Source organism: Bufo bufo, chromosome 4, assembly GCF_905171765.1.
Source record: "Bufo bufo chromosome 4, aBufBuf1.1, whole genome shotgun sequence".
NCBI classification, from domain to species: domain Eukaryota; kingdom Metazoa; phylum Chordata; class Amphibia; order Anura; family Bufonidae; genus Bufo; species Bufo bufo.
Genome location: NC_053392.1, coordinates 28,518,270 through 28,542,099, shown reverse-complemented (window position 1 = coordinate 28,542,099; position 23,830 = coordinate 28,518,270). Strand labels below are relative to the sequence as shown.

The 23,830-nt window shown below is 39.6% G+C and overlaps 1 protein-coding gene across 3 annotated transcripts in view; it reads right to left on the bottom strand.

Moving 5' to 3' along the window:
* LOC120997080 (zinc finger protein 34-like) overlaps nucleotides 1-21,803 on the bottom strand; it is a 32,119-nt gene extending 10,316 nt beyond the window's left edge. For 2 of the 3 annotated variants that reach the window (XM_040427003.1, XM_040427004.1), the window contains exon 1: nucleotides 21,498-21,803. The gene's annotated coding sequence lies outside the window, so the exon portion shown is untranslated. The remainder of the gene's footprint in view (nucleotides 1-21,497) is intronic. The other variant, XM_040427002.1, reaches the window with a different exon arrangement.
* Between the last annotated feature and the right edge of the window lie 2,027 nt (nucleotides 21,804-23,830).

Here is a 23,830-nt window from a genome sequence, read left to right as displayed (position 1 = left end):
GTAAATGGTTTCTCACGGCTGGTGAATAACTGCTAAATTTGACCCCTGGGAGGTTCATGGCCAGGAACACAATCATAAAGACATCGCTCTGAAAGGACGCTTTCTGTTGTGGAATTCCAGACATTGAAGAAAGTGACATGACTGGACCAGTTAATAACTGGAGTATCTTGTTTAAGCCGAGGCAGTCCAAGTAGTACTCGAGTGCTGGAATGGCAATGCACTTGGAAGTAATAAATACAACTACAGCATCAGGATTTGAATCTTGATAGTAGAGATTTTTATTTCACATACGGCAATATTCCAGTGTGTGACGTTTCGGCACGCAGGCCTTCCTCAGACACTGCCCTTAACAAAGAATAAAGAAAGTAAAGTACTGACTAGAATACACATCAATATATGTGGTCAATATATATATATATATATGGTCATAGTAGATAAGGAAAACATATTTTTCATATAATATAGTGTTATTCATCAATTCCAGTGTAACATTAACATCTGCATTGGTAGCATACTATGCTAGAGCTAGCATTCCTGGTAAATGACTTTTTTTATCAATCTGTGTTACAAAGATGTTTTACAAAATTGTATTACAAAAAATCGAGGAAAATATACATGTTGTCTTGTATAAAATGAATACCATGTGGTTCCATTTCCCTCACAGATGTTCAATCGCAATATACAGTACAGACCAAAAGTTTGGACACACCTTCTCATTCAAAGAGTTTTCTTTATTTTCATGACTATGAAGGCATCGAAACTATGAATTAACACATGTGGAATTATATACATAACAAACAAGTGTGAAACAACTGAAAATATGTCATATTCTAGGTTCTTCAAAGTAGCCACCTTTTGCTTTGACTACTGCTTTGCACACTCTTGGCATTCTCTTGATGAGCTTCAAGAGGTAGTCCCCTGAAAAGGTCTTCCAACAGTCTTGAAGGAGTTCCCAGAGATGCTTAGCACTTGTTGGCCCTTTTGCCTTCACTCTGCGGTCCAGCTCACCCCAAACCATCTCGATTGGGTTCAGGTCCGGTGACTGTGGAGGCCAGGTCATCTGGCGCAGCACCCCATCACTCTCCTTCATGGTCAAATAGCCCTTACTTTCAAAGTTTTCCCAATTTTTCGGCTGACTGACTGACCTTTATTTCTTAAAGTAATGATGGCCACTCGTTTTTCTTTACTTAGCTGCTTTTTTCTTGCCATAATACCAATTCTAACAGTCTATTCAGTAGGACTATCAGCTGTGTATCCACCTGACTTCTCCCTAACGCAACTGATGGTCCCAACCCCATTTATAAGGCAAGAAATCCCACTTACTAAACCTGACAGGGCACACCTCTGAAGTGAAAACCTTTTCAGGGGACTACCTCTTGAAGCTCATCAAGAGAATGCCAAGAGTGTGCAAAGCAGTAATCAAAGCAAAAGGTGGCTACTTTGAAGAACCTAGAATATGACATATTTTCAGTTGTTTCACACTTGTTTGTTATGTATATAATTCCACATGTGTTAATTCATAGTTTTGATGCCTTCAGTGTGAATCTACAATTTTCATAGTCATGAAAATAAAGAAAAACTCTTTGAATGAGAAGGTGTGTCCAAACTTTTGGTCTGTACTGTAGGTCTGTATATAATATAAGGAAGAAGTACCCAGTATGGAAGGAATTGTGCAAAGCAATTTATAGTAAGCTCTGCCTTTTTGGATTTGGAGTACTTACCTATGCCGCAGTGATGAAGTAGAACAAGAAGAACGCAGTGCAAACGTAAATATGTGAAATCACATGTAGACAGTGGTAGACCGCTTGCCTGTTCAAGTAGGGAAGAGGGGGGAAGTACCTCCCCCCGTTTGCAGTGCGCTTGTGTGTGCGTTCCACCAGGCCCGGAAGTTGGGGGCGTGTGGAACGCATACAAGAGTAAAGCTAAAGTGAAAGAGGAGAAATATAGGAATTTTAGGGAGGAAGTGCGCTGTTGGAGCGCTTTGTTCACTTAATGTAGAGGCCGCGCTGAGCGGGTGGCTTGGAGTGATGCGCAGCCTTTACGGAGGTAATCCTCCGGTGCGCATGCGCAGTAGGGGTGCGTTCCACCAGACGGCGCTGTGGGACGCACAGAGAAGGTTGTACGTTTTACTGATAATACAGTGTACTGGAGAAGATGAAAAGTGAAAAGTGGAGGAATAATGAAAGGATACGGGGGAATGATGTAATAGTGAATAAGTATAGAAAAAAGAGGATAGAAAAAAGAAAAAAAGATGAAAAAAGAAACAAGTGACAGAGGAATGAGAGAGAATATGGGAGAGTATGGTAGAGATGGAATAAGTATTGGAATGGCAACAAAGGGGTAGAAATAAAAGGAGAAAAGAGAGAAAGAAGAAATAAATAAAATAGAATGAATAAAAAATAAAGAAACAATGAAAAAAGAAAGAAAAAAAAGATGCACATTGTAGAAATAAAATGATTAAAATAAAAGTGAAAATTAAGGGAGATTAAAAAACGGAGGGGAATGTGAAAGGTGAGAAAATTATGAAAGAAAAATAACAAAAGAAATAAAAGAAAATAATGAGAAACAAAATAGTAATAAATAGTAAAAATAAAATTTAAAAAATGAAGAGAGAAAAAAGAGAAAGCACAAGAGAAGTAAGAGAGGAAAAAAGTGTGGGGGGGGGGGGGAATAGGAGAAAATGTGGTAAACTAAGAAAGAGACTACAAGGTCAGGAATATTGAGTGATAAAAAGGATATCATGCTGCGGCAATAGGAGCGTCCAAATGGTTAATGGGTCTGAAAAATAGAAGAAAAGGGGATTAAATTCTTAATACAGCTATAATGTCAGATGTACAGTAATTAGAGAAAACTCTGTATCTCGTATTCTCTGTTCAGACCCTTAGGTGTTAAGCTTTGTAGCCTGTGAATCCAATACGCTTCTTGTATTTTTAGCTGTTTAGCTCTGTCACCTCCTAGCTCTGAGGGGGGGAACGTGTTCCACCACTTGGAATTTAAGCTGAGCAATATTGTGTCTAGCATGATCGAAGTGGTCCGCAACAGGTAGAAGGAGGTTCTTTCTTCTAATTGTGGATTTATGTTGGCAGATCCGTTCACTGATCTTCTGGGTAGTTTCTCCAACATAAATTAAACCACATAGGCATTTTAGAATATATACTACATAATCAGAATCGCACGTAAAAAACTCTCGTATTGGGATTGCTTTGCCCGTGTATGGATGGAGGACCTCTGAGCCCTTAAGAACATGTGAACATTGTATGCAGTGAAGGCATAGAAAAGTACCCCGTCTTTGTGTATGTAGGAAAGTTTGCCTGGGTGTTATAATTGAGGATCCTTCATCTGCTCATACGAGTAAGTCACGTAAATACTTAGGCCGTCGATTACAAAATAAGATGGGTTCACTAAATTCTGGTATCTGTGGGTATGCTCTTTACAAGATGTGCCAATGGCCTCGGAGGATGTTCAGAATTTTACGGGCACATGGGTGGTACGTGTGTACAAATGGTATGCGTTTTATTTATTGTATGGGTTTTGGTTTAACTGGCTGATTCCGTATATGCGATGGGTAGCCACGATCAAGAAATCTGGCCTTTATTTTCTCTAGTTTTGTGACTGTGTAGGGGCATGTTGTACGATTCTTCGGATCCTGTGTAGTTGTGAGCCTGGTAGGGCTTTCTTGGTACCGGGTGGATGGAAACTGGTGTAATGTAGTAAGTTATTACGGTCTGTGGGTTTTCTGTAAAGATCTGTACTAGGGTTGCCGGTTTCGTTCCTCATAACAATAGTATCAATTCTGGGTAAATTGAATTGAGGAAATTATGGAAGCTCATGAGTGATTTGAGTGTTCCTTGCCAGATGCAGAAAATATCATCAATGTAGCGTTTCCATGTGATGACATGGTTGCAGATTGATTCCTGTATAGGTATGTATTTTCAAAGTAGTCCATGTAACAATTTGCATAAGGAGGGTCACGTTGGACCCCATAGCGGTTCCCTGTCTTTGTATGTAGAAATCATCCTGAAATAGGAAGAAGTTATTGGATAATACAAGTTCAAGTAGTTCCAGGCAGAGGTTGATTACCTCCGTATGCATGTCAGTGGAGTGTAGTAACCTATTTACTGCTTGAATGCCCTTATGATGTTGAATTGAGGTGTAGAGACATGTGACGTCCCAAGACATCAGAATGGCTTCTGGTGGTAAAGGTTGTAGATTATTAATGATCGTCAAAAAGGCGGATGTATCTAGCAGGAATGATTTGGTTTCTTTAATAAGCGGTGGATTTAAAATCAAAATTTTTTTTTAGAATGGTGAAAGAATTGAATTTGTGGAGGCCACTATGGGACATCCAGGGGGATTTTCCAAGTTTTTATGTGCCGTATTTTTGGTAGTACAAAAGAAAACGGTGTAATCGGATTTGAGTTGGTTAGAAAACTGACAGTGGCATCATCAATTCTCCCTTTGGATTTATAGTGTTGTAAAATCTGTTGAATTTTAATGGTGATCTGTCGTGTGGGATTCAGGGATACTTTTGGGTAAATTTGAGAGTCGCTTAATCTCTGCATGGTATTTATTCTTATCCAGGGCCCCTCTCTAATCCGCTGGTTTTATGACTAGGTTCCTGTACATCTGACATTATAGCTGTATGAAGAATTTAATCCCATTTTCTTCTATTTTTCAGACCCATTAACCATTTGGACGCTCCTTTTGCCGGAGCATGATATCCTATTTATCACTCAATATTCCTGACCTTGTAGTCTCTTTCTTAGTTTACCACATTTTTATCCTATTTCCCCCCCTTTTTTTCCTCTCTTACTTCTCTTGTGCTTTCTCTTTTTTCTCTCTTCATTTTTTCAATTTTATTTTTACTATTTATTACTATTTCGTTTCTCGTTATTTTCTTTTATTTCTTTTGTTATTTTTCTTTCATCATTTTCTCACCTTTCACGTTCCCCTCTTTTTTTAATCTCCCTTAATTTTCACTTTTATTTTAATCATTTTATTTCTACAATTTGCATTCTTTTTTCATGGTTTCATTGTTTCTTTATTTTTTATTCATTCAATTTTATTTATTTCCTCTTTTTCCCTTTTCTCCTTTTATTTCTACCCCTTTGTCTCCATTCCAATACTTATTCCATCTCTACCATACTCTCCCATATTCTCTCTCATTCCTCTGTCACTTGCTTCTTTTTTCATCTTTTTTTCTATCCTCTTTTTTCTATACTTATTCATTATTACATCATTCCCCCATATCCTCTCATTATTCCTCTGTCACTTTTCACTTTTCATCTTCGCCAGTACACTATATTATCAGTGGAACGTACAACCTTCTCTGTGCGTTCCACAGTGCCGGCCCCTACTGCGCATGCGCACCGGACGATTACCACCGTACTGGCCGCGCATCACTCCAAGCCGCCCGCTCAGCGCGGCCTCTACATTAAGTGAACAAAGCGCTCCAACAGCGCACTCCCTCCCTAAAATTCCTATATTTCTCCTTTTTCACTTCAGCTTTACTCTCCTATGCGTTCCACACCGCCCCAACTTCCGGGCCTGGTGGAACGCACACAAACGCACTGCAAACGGAGGAGGTACTTCCCCCCTCTTCCCTACTTGAACAGGCAAGCGGTCTATCACAGTTAGACGCTTCTCCTGTCTACATGTGATTTCACATACAGTCATGTGAAAAAATTAGGACACCCTTTGAAAGCATGTGGTTTTTTGTAACATTTTTAATAAATGGTTATTTCATCTCCGTTTCAACAATACAGAGAGATTAAAGTAATCCAACTAAACAAAGAAAACTGAAGAAAAGTCTTTTCAAGATCTTCTGTAAATGTCATTCTACAAAAATGGCTATTCTAACTGAGGAAAAAGATAGGACACCCTCACATGTATTCCCTCTTAAATTGGCTCAGATCTCACACAGGTATATCACACCAGGTGCACATAATTAGTAGATCGTTACTCTGCATGTTGAATGAGGCTTGCCCTATTTAAACCTCAGACATTTAGTTTGGTGTGCTCCTGACTGTTGAAGTGAGAGTGAGCACCATGGTGAGAGCAAAAGAGCTGTCAGAGGACTTAAGAAAAAAGATTGTAGCAGCCTATGAGTCTGGGAAGGGATTTAAAAAGATCTCAAAAGATTTTGAAATCAGCCATTCCACTGTCCGGAAGATAGTCTACAAGTGGAGGGCTTTCAAAACAACTGCCAACATGTCCAGGACTGGTCGCCCCAGCAAGTTCACCCCAAGAGCAGACCGCAAGATGCTAAAAGAGGTATCCAAAAACCCTAAAGTGTCATCTCGAGAACTACAGCAGGCTCTGGCTACTGTTGATGTAGAAGTACATGCCTCAGAAAGAGACTGTACAAGTTTAACTTGCATGGGAGGTGTGCAAGGAGGAAACCTTTGCTTTCCAAGAGAAACATCGAGGCCAGACTGACATTTGCCAGCGATAAAGTTGACAAAGACCAGGACTTCTGGAATAATGTTCTTTGGACAGATGAGTCCAAAATTGAATTATTTGGACACAACAGCAGAGGACATGTTTGGCGTAAACCAAACACAGCATTCCAAGAAAAGAACCTCATACCAACTGTGAAGCATGGAGGTGGAAGTGTCATGGTTTGGGGCTGCTTTGCTGCAGCAGGACCTGGTCAGCTCACCATCATAGAATCCACGATGAATTCTACTGTGTATCAGAAGGTGCTTGAAGAACATGTGAGACCATCAGTTAGAAAATTAAAGCTGAAGCGGAACTGGACCATGCAACATGACAATGACCCAAAACATACTAGTAAATCAACCAAAGATTGGCTGAAAAAGAAGAAATGGAGAGTCCTGGAATGGCCAAGTCAAAGTCCAGATTTGAATCCCATTGAGATGCTGTGGGGTGACTTGAAAAGGGCTGTACGTGCAAGAAACCCCTCAAACATCTCACAGCTGAAAAAGTTCTGCATTGAGGAGTGGGGTAAAATTTCCTCAGACCGATGTCGAAGACTGGTAGATGGCTATAAGAACCGTCTCAATGCAGTTATTTCAGCCAAAGGAGGTAACACTCGCTATTAGGGGCAAGGGTGTCCTATCTTTTTCCTCAGTTAGAATAGGCATTTTTGTAGAATGACATTTACAGAAGATCTTGAAAAGACTTTTCTTCAGTTTTCTTTGTTTAGTCGGATTACTTTAATCTCTCTGTATTGTTGAAACGGAGATGAAATAACCATTTATTAAAAATGTTACAAAAAACCACATGCTTTCAAAGGGTGTCCTAATTTTTTCACAAGACTGTATTTACGTTTGCACTGCGTTCTTCTTGTTCTACTTCATCACTGCGGCATAGGTAAGTACTCCAAATCCAAAAAGGCAGAGCTTACTATAAATTGCTTTGCACAATTCCTTCCATACTGGGTACTTGTTCCTTATATTATATACAGACCTATATTGCGATCGAACATCTGTGAGGGAAATGGAACCACATGGTATTCATTGTATACAAGACAACATGTATATTTTCCTTGATTTTTTTGTACTACAATATTGTAAAACATCTTTGTAACACAGATTGATAAAAAGAGTCATTTACCAGGAATGCTAGCTCTAGCATAGTATGCTACCAATGCAGATGTTAATGTTACACTGGAATTGATGAATAACACTATATTATATGAAAATTACATTTTCCCTATCTTCTATGACCATATATATATATATATATATTGACCACATATATTGATGTGTATTCTGGTCAGTACTTTACTTTCTTTATTCTTTGTTGCCGAAACGCGTCACACACAGGAATATTGCCGTATGTAAAATAAAAGATCAAGATTCAAATCCTGATGCTGTAGTTGAATTCATTACTATAAACGGGGTTGGAACCCTACTTACAGCAAATCCTACGAGTTCGACAAAGATTTATTGCAACCAATGGACTTGGAAGTCAATTTCTTTTGACAGCTTGATAGGAACTGTATAGTAGAAGTTGTGATATTGGATGAGTGAGTCTCAGGGTGATCTCCTGGTTTGCCCAGGCCTTTAGCGGTTTCTAATGTTTGATGGATCACACAAGTCATTCAGATATTTCCTCTTTATAGTAAATACAAAGATGTTAGTTGGCATCTTCGCTCCTCGGTTGACAAAGGTGTATGACCCAATCACCTTGAGCTATGGCTGGTAGATTATTGAAGGAAGCGATGGGTGCATTCCTTCTGCTTACATCTCTCCTGGAAACAGATTTCCACTGTAGTAGTTAGAAAATTTTTAATCATTCCCTACTGGAGGTCGGTCACACCCTGCCAACTCAACTTTGATATGACCCACTAATTCTTTCTAAAATGTTACGACCAGGGCCTTGCTGTTCCATGTTTTAGACACTAACTATGGAGACTCCTTGTTTGAGACAAGGAACAGCAGAAGCAGCTTAAGAAGTACGATGTGGTTCCTTGAAGACTCTCTGAATCAAAAAGGTGGAAAGAGAGGAAACAATTGGACCACCGCTTTAAAGAGGGTTGTAGAGTTGGAGTGGTGGAGTTGAAGTGAACTTTGGGTGGAGTCAGTAGAAATGTACCTACTCCAACTCTGATTTCTGCACAAAAATATTACATGGTGGTAATGAAAACATCAATAAGCTTGATGTTATCATGATCATACTATAGTAAATTTTTTTACCTAATTATTCCACATGAGCAATTTATAAAGGAGATGGAGTCAGACATGACCATAAACGAGATGCCAGAGCCTCTCCTGTCATCATGTAAATTGTGTAAGCCATTTTAAAATGTTTATTACACAATTGACCACGACATCTGAAGTCTTTTTCCAGGAGCTCCTCATAACCAAACGGCCAACCTGTAATGAGATCATGGGAGCAGTTTGGTTGCTAAAGGATCTGGAAGCCTTGTGAAGGTTCCTAGGCCTGCCACAGCAAAGTCCCTATTGGGTCCTGTCTCTAGCAGGGCTCAAAGGGAAGACAACAATTTCTCATAGACTGCAAATGTAAACCAATAGAAGCCATCTAATCATCGCATGTTTAAGTCCCTAAGTGGGGCTAAAAATAAAGTTAAAAAAGTTAAAATAAGTTAAAAAATATTAAATATTAAAAAAGCAAAAAGAATTACAAATTCAAATAACCCCTTTCCCAATTTTACATATAAAAATATTTGTATGAACACATTGAAAAAATATTAAAATAGTTGTATCATTCAGTGACCACTGTAAAAGAAAAATGGGTGAATCCCTGTTTTTGGGACGCATCGCTTTATAAAAAAAAAAATTTTAATAAAATGTGATCAAAAAGTCATACATCCCTCAAAATGGTAAAAACTACAGATCGACACACAAAAAAGAGCCGATAAACAGCTCCACAAATGGAAATGGAAAAAAGTCCTGGGGGTCGGATGCAAATAAATATCTGTCAATGTTTTTACATTTTGTTAGAACTATTAAAACATAAGAAAAACTATATATCTTTATCACTGTATTCATACAGACCACAGATAAAGACAACATCATTTTCATCGCAAAGTGAAACAGTGGAACAATTTTTTTCCCCAACTTCTTATTTAGAATTTTTTCCAGATCTCCAATACAATATATAAAATATTAAAAGTATTATATATATATATATATATATATATATATATATATACACGGAGTGCAGAATTATTAGGCAAGTTGTATTTTTGAGGATTCATTTTATTATTGAACAACAACCATGTTCTCAATGAACCCAAAAAACTCATTAATATCAAAGCTGAATATTTTTGGAGGTAGTTTTTAGTTTGTTTTTAGTTTTAGCTATTTTAGGGGGATATCTGTGTGTTCAGGTGACTATTACTGTGCATAATTATTAGGCAACTTAACAAAAAACAAATATATACCCATTTCAATTATTTATTTTTACCAGTGAAACCAATATAACATCTCAACATTCACAAATATACATTTCTGACATTCAAAAACAAAACAAAAACAAATCAGTGACCAATATAGCCACCTTTCTTTGCAAGGACACTCAAAAGCCTGCCATCCATGGATTCTGTCAGTGTTTTGATCTGTTCACCATCAACATTGCGTGCAGCAGCAACCACAGAGTCCCAGACACTGTTCAGAGAGGTGTACTGTTTTCCCTCCTTGTAAATCTCACATTTGATGATGGACCACAGGTTCTCAATGGGGTTCAGATCAGGTGAACAAGGAGGCCATGTCATTAGATTTTCTTCTTTTATACCCTTTCTTGCCAGCCACGCTGTGGAGTACTTGGACGCGTGTGATGGAGCATTGTCCTGCATGAAAATCATGTTTTTCTTGAAAGATGCAGACTTCTTCCTGTACCACTGCTTGAAGAAGGTGTCTTCCAGAAACTGGCAGTAGGACTGGGAGTTGAGCTTGACTCCATCCTCAACCCGAAAAGGCCCCACTAGCTCATCTTTGATGATACCAGCCCAAACCAGTACTCCACCTCCACCTTGCTGGCGTCTGAGTCGGATTGGAGCTCTCTGCCCTTTACCAATTCAGCCACGGGCCCATCCATCTGGCCCATCAAGACTCACTCTCATTTCATCAGTCCATAAAACCTTAGAAAAATCAGTCTTGAGATATTTCTTGGCCCAGTCTTGACGTTTCAGCTTGTGTGTCTTGTTCAGTGGTGGTCGTCTTTCAGCCTTTCTTACCTTGGCCATGTCTCTGAGTATTGCACACCTTGTGCTTTTGGGCACTCCAGTGATGTTGCAGCTCTGAAATATGGCCAAACTGGTGGCAAGTGGCATCTTGGCAGCTGCACGCTTGACTTTTCTCAGCTCATGGGCAGTTATTTTGCGCCTTGGTTTTTCCACACGCTTCTTGCGACCCTGTTGACTATTTTGAATGAAACGCTTGATTGTTCGATGATCACGCTTCAGAAGCTTTGCAATTTTAAGAGTGCTGCATCCCTCTGCAAGATATCTCACTATTTTTGACTTTTCTGAGCCTGTCAAGTCCTTCTTTTGACCCATTTTGCCAAAGGAAAGGAAGTTGCCTAATAATTATGCACACCTAATATAGGGTGTTGATGTCATTAGACCACACCCCTTCTCAATACAGAGATGCACATCACCTAATATACTTAATATGCTTAATTGGTAGTAGGCTTTCGAGCCTATACAGCTTGGAGTAAGACAACATGCATAAAGAGGATGATGTGGTCAAAATACTAATTTGCCTAATAATTCTGCACTGCCTGTATATATATATATATAATATAAAATATTAAAAGGTGCCATAAGAAAATACAACTTGTCCCACAAAAAAAAAAGTGCCATGCGGAAAAATAAAAAAGTTATGGCTTTCAGAAAACAAGGAAGAAAAATCAAAATGAAAAAATAAGAATTGTAAACGACTTGAAATTACAGTGGAATTACAAAATATACTGTACACTAGCCGCTGAACCCCTGAGAGCCTCTATTTATGGTGTCCGCAAAATATTGGAGGTGCAAAAAGATGCAGAATAGCTGTACAGCGACTCCCTGCTGGGCCACGAGAGCTGTGTCCATATCCACTGAAGCGCATAGGTAATCTTTGGTGGTAAGTTCATAGAAGCGAGTAGACAAGCGGCAACGTTGGCCTGCAGTTACACTTCGCACTCCAATGCGAAGACTTCACTGACGTTGAATACACTGAGGTGTGGGATCTATAGAGTCTCCTCATTCTTCACACTTATGTAAGGGGGTATGCATTATCCCTGTCGGATACCAAGGCTACAGCTCCAGAGTAGTCACTGACTGGCAACAGGAATCCTGAAAAAACGTCTGTGTCGTAAGGAACGCCAGGAGAGCAATCAAGAAGCGACGATACAAAACAGTAATAAGATGATAAGCCTGGTTAATAACAATAGGGCAGTGACAAAGCACCGTAAACTGAAGGCAAGGTGGAAAGGTCGGAGAACAGAAACCCAGCAGTCCACGTATCAGGAAACTTCTAAATCACAAGGACCAGGAACCAAACAAATACAGAGCTCCTGAGGACCGATGATGGAGCACTGAGAATGACGGGCAGAGAAAACATCCAAAACAACCACAAAATAGAAAGTTTGCCATCCTGAAAATGACCCCAGGTTATAATTAACGACTGAGAACTGTAATTGGTGACTGTCACTGCTCTCTAATGAGTGTGATAATAGACTGTCACTGCTCTCTAAAGAGTCAGATAATTAGTGACTGTCACTGCTCGCTAATGACTCTGATAATAGTGACTGTCACTGCTCTCTGATGAGTGAGATAATTAGTGGCTGTCACAGTTCTCTAATGACTGTAATAATTCTCTAATTCACTGCTCTCTAATGAGAAAAAAAAAGTGCAAAATAGTAGTGTGTTCATTGTCCCCCAACAGTCTTTTTATGACCTCTTGGGGGACATATTATGTGGCAAAAAAATATTTAAATAATAAGTAATAAACCAATTATAAAAAATAAAACAAAAAAATATTAATAAAATAGAAATAAAATAAAAAAATAAAAAGGAAAAAGTGAAAATTAAAAAAAAAAAGTGTTAGTGTCTTATTATGACCTCTTTATTATTTGTAGCAGAATTCTTTTTAAATTAAGTTAAAAAAGATAAAAAATAATAAAATACATAAAAGAAAAAACACCCACACCAACCAAAACTGTTGCCATTATTGTCCCATTCACGTGAAACTATACATATTCTATAACAAAATGACCGATAAAAAATAGGGAACTAATTATGATAATTTATTTTGGTGGCAGTTTGCATATTTAAAGAATAAGGACCTATAGTTTAAAAAAAATACTTTTTAAAAATGTTTTGCACAGTTTTCCCCAAATAAAACAAAAAAATAAATTATAAGGCCCTATCTGTGGCGTACCTACCATATAGGCAGACCACGCAGCTGCTATGGGGCCCGTGAGGAAAAGGGGCCTGCAGTGGAGGAAAGGCCCCGCCCCTAATTGCTTCTGTCTATCTTTCTAACGCTAAAGGACCTTTGATGATGTCATCACGGGTCCTGTAAGGGAACTGCACAGTGTAAAGTGTAGTTCCCAGGTTAGAACAGTGCATCTGTCAGGACCTGTGATGACATCATCTTCAACATCACAGGTCCTGCAGGATCTAGCAAAGGAACTGCACCAAAAATGGTGTAGTTCCCAGGTTTGAAAGGTACATCTGCCGGGACCTGTGATGACTTCATCACAGGTCCTTCAACCCCTAACAGCAATTAGAAGTTCATAATAAGCTCTGCATTGATCCATACAGACTGGAATGGAGTGGTAAGAGGAGGTCCTCCACTTCTCCTCATTTATCCCCCCCCCATGCCCTGTTTTTATTCATTACTCACTCATGTATAATACTTCAGACAGTTATAGTAACCACTACCTCATGTACCTCACACACACAGTGACAATAATGTATAACTGACCACATATTTCTGTAAACACTGCATCTACAGTATTATATCTTGTATGTCTCACATTAATACACTGCTCTGTGTATATATATTCACACACTGCATAAATTACACAGTATTATAGATGCAATATGTACAGATATGTGAGGTACGAGCTGTAATTTATACCTCATACCTCATGTCAATACACTGCTGTATTTACTATATACCTATACACACTGCATCTATTATACCCCGTACCTCACATATCAGTACACTGCTGTATTTACTATATATCTGTACACACTGCATCTGTTATACCTCATACCTCACATATCAGTACACTGCTGTATATACTATATATCTGTACACACTGCATCTGTTATACCTCGTACCTCACATATCAGTACACTGCTGTATATACTATATATCTGTACACTGCATCTATTATACCTCGTACCTCACATATCAGTACACTGCTGTATATACTATACATCTGTACACACTGCATCTATTATACCTTGTACCTCACATATCAGTACACTGCTGTATATACTATATATCTGTACACACTGGATCTATTATACCCCGTACCTCACATATCAGTACACTGCTGTATATACTATATATCTGTACACACTGCATCTGTTATACCTCATACCTCACATATCAGTACACTGTTGTATATACTATATATCTGTACACACTGCATCTGTTATACCTCGTACCTCACATATCAGTACACTGCTGTATATACTATATATCTGTACACTGCATCTATTATACCTCATACCTCACATATCAGTACACTGCTGTATATACTCTATATCTGTACACACTGCATCTGTTATACCTCGTACCTTACATATCAGTACACTTCTGTATATACTGTATGTAACGGACCGTTTCAGCAGACAAGGGGTTAAAATCAGTTTAGGCGATATGCCCCTTTCTGAGAGACAGGCACAGCTACTGCAGGATACACCAACCTCCCGAACTGGATACAAAGTAGCACGCCAAACTGGAACCTCACGAATAGCTGCTAGCAGACGAACAGGAATCAGCTTACACTTCTGGCAATCAGTCTCTAACGGCATACAGCGGATCCCCCCAATAACGAGACAAGGCTAAGTGTTGAGGGTCAAGCAGTGGTCTGACTGTACTTCAAGTACAGCCTCTTTTATTCATAAACCACAAACATAGTACTGCCCACAGGGGTTTGAAATACAACCAATCAGTAATTTACAACACATACAATGTAACTACAGCAACCAATCGTTCAAGCCCCCAGAGGACCAGAATGAAGACTGTGACATAGGACAACATATCCCCACAATGCATCATGGTTCCCTCCTCTCTGTCCCGGAGACAACCTGAGGAGCAATCCAATTATCTCTCAGGACAAAAGGGAGATCGCCAATACACATGTGAGGACAACAGAACAGACATCCCCATTTAAACACACAATGGGACAATGGCACAATAGAAACACACCCGCATATTCCTCCCAAGCTGACAAGTTACACTTATTATAAATTGTTACAACTTTGTGAGTTTACATTGGCCATACATATAACTTACATCAATTTAAACAGTATAACTTGGGGACAAACCTATCCAAAATTCACTTGAATAGGTTCAGGGGTTTAAAAGTTAGTATATGGCCCATAATCCTGGGGCAAGAGGCCAGCAGCCAGGCCTCTCCAAAACCCAGTGGCGAGGTTGGTTTCGCCACACTGTATATCTGTACACTGCATCTATTATACCTCATACCTCACATATCAGTACACTGCTGTATATACTATATATCTGTACACACTGCATCTGTTATACCTCGTACCTCACATATCAGTACACTGCTGTATATACTATATATCTGTACACACTGGATCTATTATACCTCGTACCTCACATATCAGTACACTGCTGTATATACTATATATCTGTACACACTGCATCTGTTATACCTCGTACCTCACATATCAGTACACTGCTGTATATACTATATATCTGTACACACTGCATCTATTATGCCTCGTACCTTACATATCAGTACAATACTGTATATACTATATATCTGTACACTGCATCTATTATACCTCATACCTCACATATCAGTACACTGCTGTATATACTATATATCTGTACACACTGCATCTATTATACCTCATACCTCACATATCAGTACACTGCTGTATATACTATATATCTGTACACACTGCATCTATTATACCTCGTACCTTACATATCAGTACACTACTGTATATACTATATATCTGTACACACTGCATCTATTATACCTCATACCTCACATATCAGTACACTGCTGTATATACTCTATATCTGTACACACTGCATCTGTTATACCTCGTACCTTACATATCAGTACACTTCTGTATATACTATATATCTGTACACTGCATCTATTATACCTCATACCTCACATATCAGTACACTGCTGTATATACTATATATCTGTACACACTGCATCTATTATACCTCGTACCTCACATATCAGTACACTGCTGTATATACTATATATCTGTACTCTGCATCTATTATACCTCATACCTCACATATCAGTACACTGCTGTATATACTATATATCTGTACACACTGCATCTATTATACCTCGTACCTCACATATCAGTACACTGCTGTATATACTATATATCTGTACACTGCATCTATTATACCTTGTGCCTCACATATCAGTACACTGCTGTATATACTATATATCTGTACACTGCATCTATTATACCTTGTGCCTCACATATCAGTACACTGCTGTATATACTATATATCTGTACACACTGCATCTATTATACCTTGTACCTCACATATCAGTACACTGCTGTATATACTATATATCTGTATACACTGCATCTATTATACCCCATACCTCACATATCAGTACACTGCTGTATATACTATATATCTGTATACACTGCATCTATTATACCCCATACCTCACATATCAGTACACTGCTGTATATACTATATATCTGTATACACTGCATCTATTATACCCCATACCTCACATATCAGTACACTGCTCTATATACTATATATCTGTACACACTGCATCTATTATACCTTGTGCCTCACATATCAGTACACTGCTGTATATACTATATATCTGTACACACTGCATCTATTATACCTTGTACCTCACATATCAGTACACTGCTGTATATACTATATATCTGTACACACTGCATCTATTATACCTCGTACCTCACATATCAGTACACTGCTGTATATACTATATATCTGTACACTGCATCTATTATACCTCATACCTCACATATCAGTACACTGCTGTATATACTATATATCTGTACACACTGCATCTATTATACCTCGTACCTCACATATCAGTACACTGCTGTATATACTATATATCTGTACACTGCATCTATTATACCTTGTGCCTCACATATCAGTACACTGCTGTATATACTATATATCTGTACACTGCATCTATTATACCTTGTGCCTCACATATCAGTACACTGCTGTATATACTATATATCTGTACACACTGCATCTATTATACCTTGTACCTCACATATCAGTACACTGCTGTATATACTATATATCTGTATACACTGCATCTATTATACCCCATACCTCACATATCAGTACACTGCTGTATATACTATATATCTGTATACACTGCATCTATTATACCCCATACCTCACATATCAGTACACTGCTGTATATACTATATATCTGTATACACTGCATCTATTATACCCCATACCTCACATATCAGTACACTGCTCTATATACTATATATCTGTACACACTGCATCTATTATACCTTGTGCCTCACATATCAGTACACTGCTGTATATACTATATATCTGTACACACTGCATCTATTATACCTTGTACCTCACATATCAGTACACTGCTGTATATACTATATATCTGTACACACTGGATCTATTATACCTTGTACCTCACATATCAGTACACTGCTGTATATACTATATATATCTGTACACACTGCATCTATTATACCCCGTACTGCACATATCAGTACACTGCTGTATATACTATATATCTGTACACACTACATCTATTATACCTCGTACCTTACATGTCAGTACACTGCTGTATATACTATATATCTGTACACACTGCATCTATCATACCTCTTTTGTGTGCCAGGCCTGTTTTGTAATCCCAGTCCGGCCCTGATGGCATAAACTATAAAACACAGCAGCAAGCATAGTTCATGGAACAAAGTGAGAGGCCTGGAATGGGTAGTGGGAGGGGCTATAAAGAGGGAATGGGGGCCCAATTTAGATTATTGCTGTGGGGCCCAGTGATTTCTATGTACGCCTCTGCCCTATGTTTCAAGTAAAAAATTGTTGCAAAAATAATTTTGGTCGTCCAACAAATAAAATAGTTACAACCGTTTGAACCACCACGTGCGCCAAATCACAAAAAAGTGTCTGTTCAGGCCTGGTTATTAAAGTGTTAACCAATAAGCGCTTTCCCCACTAGTAAGGTAAAGTGCTTACTGGTTATTACATGGCGCCTGAACCAGAAGAGTCATACTTACCTGCTCCCTGCCCCTCCGGTCCTCCGCACTGCCCCTGCTGCCTCCATCTTCTGGTCCCTGCTCTATTTTCACCTGGCAGTGCATGGACATGGTCACATGCCCCACTCCAGTCAGTGACTGGCTTCAGAGGTAACACGATGCTTGTGGCCACATCACCGCTGAAGCCAGTGACTGGCTGGAGACGTGCATGTGACCATGGCCATGCACTGCCAGGTGAAAACAGCGCGGGGAGCAGGGAAATATAACTCTTCGGTTTCCGGGGCCATGCTCAAGTACGGTTGTAGCGGGTATCGAATTATTGATACCCAATCAATACTTTTGTACGGGTATCGATTCCATACCGGGATTTGACATTTACCGATACTAGGCTGTGCTGCTGCACAGCCTAGTATCAGAGAACATGGCGCATGCTTCTCTCAGCGAGCGCCATGTTCTCCTCAGCAGCAAAGGGGAGAAGGAGTCTCTCACTCCCTCCCCCCTGTGCCGCTACTGCCAATAAGAAGAGAGAGGGGCGGAGGAGGGGAGGGGCTGTGGCCACTGCGCCACCTATGATGATAACTCACCCATTAATACAAATATAGGCAGCGGGTGCCGGCGGCAGAATCACATAGCTGGCACCCGACCTCTATGACAGGGCTCTGCGATCCGCGACAGTTAACCCCTCAAGTGCGGCACTGATCGCAGCTCCTTGTCATAGAGGTCGGGTGCCGGCTATGTGATTCTGCCGCCGGCACCCGCCTCCTGTATTTGTATTAAATGGTTACTTATCTTCATTGCACCCCCCCTCCCCAGTACTAAAAATATTGGTGGCGCAATGTGCCCCCCAGTATTATAATAATTGGTGGCAGTGGCCACAGGGTCCCCTCCTCCTCATTGGTGGTGCAGTGGTAGCTTCTGATCGGAGCCCCAGCAGTGTAACCGATTGGTTACCATGGCAGCCAGTACTCTATTGAAGCCCTGGCTGCCATGGTAACCTCCCTGCTGCTGTGTGTACTATGCACAGGGCAGCAGGGAGAGTGTGAGGTCCTATTCACCCTCATAGAGCTCTATCAGGGTGAATCGGACAAGGGATGAAAAGATCCCAGGTTCTACCCCTAAGGGGGAAATAGTTATTAAATAAAAAGTTTTAAAAAAAAAAACACCAAAATATTAAGTTTAAATCACCCCCTTTCCCAATTTTGCATATAAAATATATAAACAATAAATAAACATATTACATATCGCCACGCCCAAAAAAGTGCGAACTATCAAAATATAAAAAAATATCTCCTATGCAGTGAATGCTGTATCAGATTTATTTTTTATAAAAACCGCGAGATTCGGACTGTTTGATTATGGGTCGGACGTTCCATAAAATGCGGAATGCACGTGGCTTTTTTTTTTTTTCGCGTGGTATTGAATGGTATCGAGTATGGTAATACTTTTTTATGGTATTGAAATCTAATAAAATTTTTGGTATCGCAACAACTCTAGTCCATAGGGACGCTCATTCCTGATAACTGGCGGTACACTGCGTGCAGAATTATTAGGCAAATGAGTATTTTGACCACATCATCCTCTTTATGCATGTTGTCTTACTCCAAGCTGTATAGGCTCGAAAGCCTACTACCAATTAAGCATATTAGGTGATGTGCATCTCTGTAATGAGAAGGGGTGTGGTCTAATGACATCAACACCCTATATTAGGTGTGCATAATTATTAGGCAACTTCCTTTCCTTTGGCAAAATGGGTCAAAAGAAGGACTTGACAGGCTCAGAAAAGTCAAAAATAGTGAGATATCTTGCAGAGGGATGCAGCACTCTTAAAATGGCAAAGCTTCTGAAGCGTGATCATCGAACAATCAAGCGTTTCATTCAAAATAGTCAACAGGGTCGCAAGAAGCGTGTGGAAAAACCAAGGCGCAAAATAACTGCCCATGAACTGAGAAAAGTCAAGCGTGCAGCTGCCAAGATGCCACTTGCCACCAGTTTGGCCATATTTCAGAGCTGCAACATCACTGGAGTGCCCAAAAGCACAAGGTGTGCAATACTCAGAGACATGGCCAAGGTAAGAAAGGCTGAAAGACGACCACCACTGAACAAGACACACAAGCTGAAACGTCAAGACTGGGCCAAGAAATATCTCAAGACTGATTTTTCTAAGGTTTTATGGACTGATGAAATGAGAGTGAGTCTTGATGGGCCAGATGGATGGGCCCGTGGCTGGATTGGTAAAGGGCAGAGAGCTCCAATCCGACTCAGACGCCAGCAAGGTGGAGGTGGAGTACTGGTTTGGGCTGGTATCATCAAAGATGAGCTTGTGGGGCCTTTTCGGGTTGAGGATGGAGTCAAGCTCAACTCCCAGTCCTACTGCCAGTTTCTGGAAGACACTTTCTTCAAGCAGTGGTACAGGAAGAAGTCTGCATCCTTCAAGAAAAACATGATTTTCATGCAGGACAATGCTCCATCACACGCGTCCAAGTACTCCACAGCGTGGCTGGCAAGAAAGGGTATAAAAGAAGAAAATCTAATGACATGGCCTCCTTGTTCACCTGATCTGAACACCATTGAGAACCTGTGGTCCATCATCAAATGTGAGATTTACAAGGAGGGAAAACAGTACACCTCTCTGAACAGTGTCTGGGAGGCTGTGGTTGCTGCTGCACGCAATGTTGATGGTGAACAGATCAAAACATTGACAGAATCCATGGATGGCAGGCTTTTGAGTGTCCTTGCAAAGAAAGGTGGCTATATTGGTCACTGATTTGTTTTTGTTTTGTTTTTGAATGTCAGAAATGTATATTTGTGAATGTTGAGATGTTATATTGGTTTCACTGGTAAAAATAAATAATTGAAATGGGTATATATTTGTTTTTTGTTAAGTTGCCTAATAATTATGCACAGTAATAGTCACCTGCACACACAGATATCCCCCTAAAATAGCTAAAACTAAAAACAAACTAAAAACTACTTCCAAAAATATTCAGCTTTGATATTAATGAGTTTTTTGGGTTCATTGAGAACATGGTTGTTGTTCAATAATAAAATTAATCCTCAAAAATACAACTTGCCTAATAATTCTGCACTCCCTGTATAATCGTGCCGCACATCTCTCTGTGTAATCAGGGAGGTGCTACCGATGGTCAATGTAACTGACTGATAGCGATCATTCCTCCCCAATCACTTTACAATGGTCGGTCTGATAGGCCGATGCAAATGAGCGCCAATCAACATTTTTTTTATTTGCGGTTCCATGATATAAATAGAGCGATGTGACAATACGGCCCTCAGACCGAAAAAGGCTGTGCACCCCTGCTCTAATGATAATTAGTGACTACAGCAAAAGGAAAGAAAAATGTTAAAAAACCCGCCACAAAGAAGGCGCCAAACCCTTGTATGTCCCTGAGAACAATTCTCAAAGTGGAAATTGAAAATGGAAATCTAAACTAACGTGAGGTTGTACTTAGAAAGTAATGAGATGTGTCACCTGGAGGGGAAGAAGATGATCCGCTGCAATACAATAAATACATGTAGTAACATATAAAATAAGAATAGTGAACGGACAACTCACTTCACCAGGGAGGTGGTTTGTGGGATAAGCTCAGGACACCCACAAACTCGACCTCCCTCGTCTGGATCGCCTGGAGAGTCTTAGGAAGAACGGCAGCTCCGCAGACGGGACTTCTGGTAATGTCCTTTATTATTATCACAGGTGGGCTCAACTCGATTCGGGGGGGGGGGGGTTACCTCATTCCCCCGTCCTCAGGAGAAATCACAAAATGTATAAAAAATAATAAAATCAATCAGTGACTGTCAGTGCTCTCTAATGACAGTGATAATTAGTGACTGTCACTGCTCTCTAATGACAGTGATAATTAGTGACTGTCAGTGCTCTCTAATGACAGTGATAATTAGTGACTGTCACTGCTCTCTAATGACAGTGATAATTAGTGACTGTCAGTGCTCTCTAATGACAGTGATAATTAGTGACTGTCACTGCTCTCTAATGAGTGTGATAATTAGTGACTGTCACTGCTCTCTAATGAGTGTGATAATTAGTGACTGTCACTGCTCTCTAATGAGTGTGATAATTAGTGACTGTCACTGCTCTCTAATGACTGTGATAATTAGTGACTGTCACTGCTCTCTAATGAGTGTGATAATTAGTGACTGTCACTGCTCTCTAATGAGTGTGATAATTAGTGACTGTCAGTGCTCTCTAATGACAGTGATAATTAGTGACTGTCAGTGCTCTCTAATGAGTGTGATAATTAGTGACTGTCACTGCTCTCTAATGAGTGTGATAATTAGTGACTGTCACTGCTCTCTAATGACAGTGATAATTAGTGACTGTCACTGCTCTCTAATGACAGTGATAATTAGTGACTATCACTGCTGTCTAATAACTGTGATAATTAGTGACTGTGATAATTAGTGACTGTCACTGCTGTCTAATGAGTGTGATAATTAGTGACTGTCAGTGCTCTCTAATGACTGTGATAATTAGTGACTGTCAGTGCTGTCTACTAACTGTGATAATTAGTGACTGTCACTGCTGTCTAATGAGTGTGATAATTAGTGACTGTCAGTGCTCTCTAATGAGTGTGATAATTAGTGACTGTCACTGCTCTCTAATGAGTGTGATAATTAGTGACTGTCACTGCTCTCTAATGAGTGTGATAATTAGTGACTGTCACTGCTCTCTAATGAGTGTGATAATTAGTGACTGTCACTGCTCTCTAATGACAGTGATAATTAGTGACTGTCACTGCTCTCTAATGAGTGTGATAATTAGTGACTGTCACTGCTCTCTAATGAGTGTGATAATTAGTGACTGTCACTGCTCTCTAATGAGTGTGATAATTAGTGACTGTCACTGCTCTCTAATGAGTGTGATAATTAGTGACTGTCACTGCTCTCTAATGACTGTGATAATTAGTGACTGTCACTGCTCTCTAATGAGTGTGATAATTAGTGACTGTCACTGCTCTCTAATGAGTGTGATAATTAGTGACTGTCACTGCTCTCTAATGAGTGTGATAATTAGTGACTGTCACTGCTCTCTAATGACAGTGATAATTAGTGACTGTCAGTGCTCTCTAATGAGTGTGATAATTAGTGACTGTCACTGCTCTCTAATGAGTGTGATAATTAGTGACTGTCACTGCTCTCTAATGACAGTGATAATTAGTGACTGTCACTGCTCTCTAATGACAGTGATAATTAGTGACTGTCACTGCTCTCTAATGAGTGTGATAATTAGTGACTGTCACTGCTCTCTAATGAGTGTGATAATTAGTGACTGTCACTGCTCTCTAATGAGTGTGATAATTAGTGACTGTCACTGCTCTCTAATGACAGTGATAATTAGTGACTGTCAGTGCTCTCTAATGAGTGTGATAATTAGTGACTGTCACTGCTCTCTAATGAGTGTGATAATTAGTGACTGTCACTGCTCTCTAATGACAGTGATAATTAGTGACTGTCACTGCTCTCTAATGACAGTGATAATTAGTGACTATCACTGCTGTCTAATAACTGTGATAATTAGTGACTGTGATAATTAGTGACTGTCACTGCTGTCTAATGAGTGTGATAATTAGTGACTGTCAGTGCTCTCTAATGACTGTGATAATTAGTGACTGTCAGTGCTGTCTACTAACTGTGATAATTAGTGACTGTCACTGCTGTCTAATGAGTGTGATAATTAGTGACTGTCAGTGCTCTCTAATGAGTGTGATAATTAGTGACTGTCACTGCTCTCTAATGAGTGTGATAATTAGTGACTGTCACTGCTCTCTAATGAGTGTGATAATTAGTGACTGTCACTGCTCTCTAATGAGTGTGATAATTAGTGACTGTCACTGCTCTCTAATGACAGTGATAATTAGTGACTGTCACTGC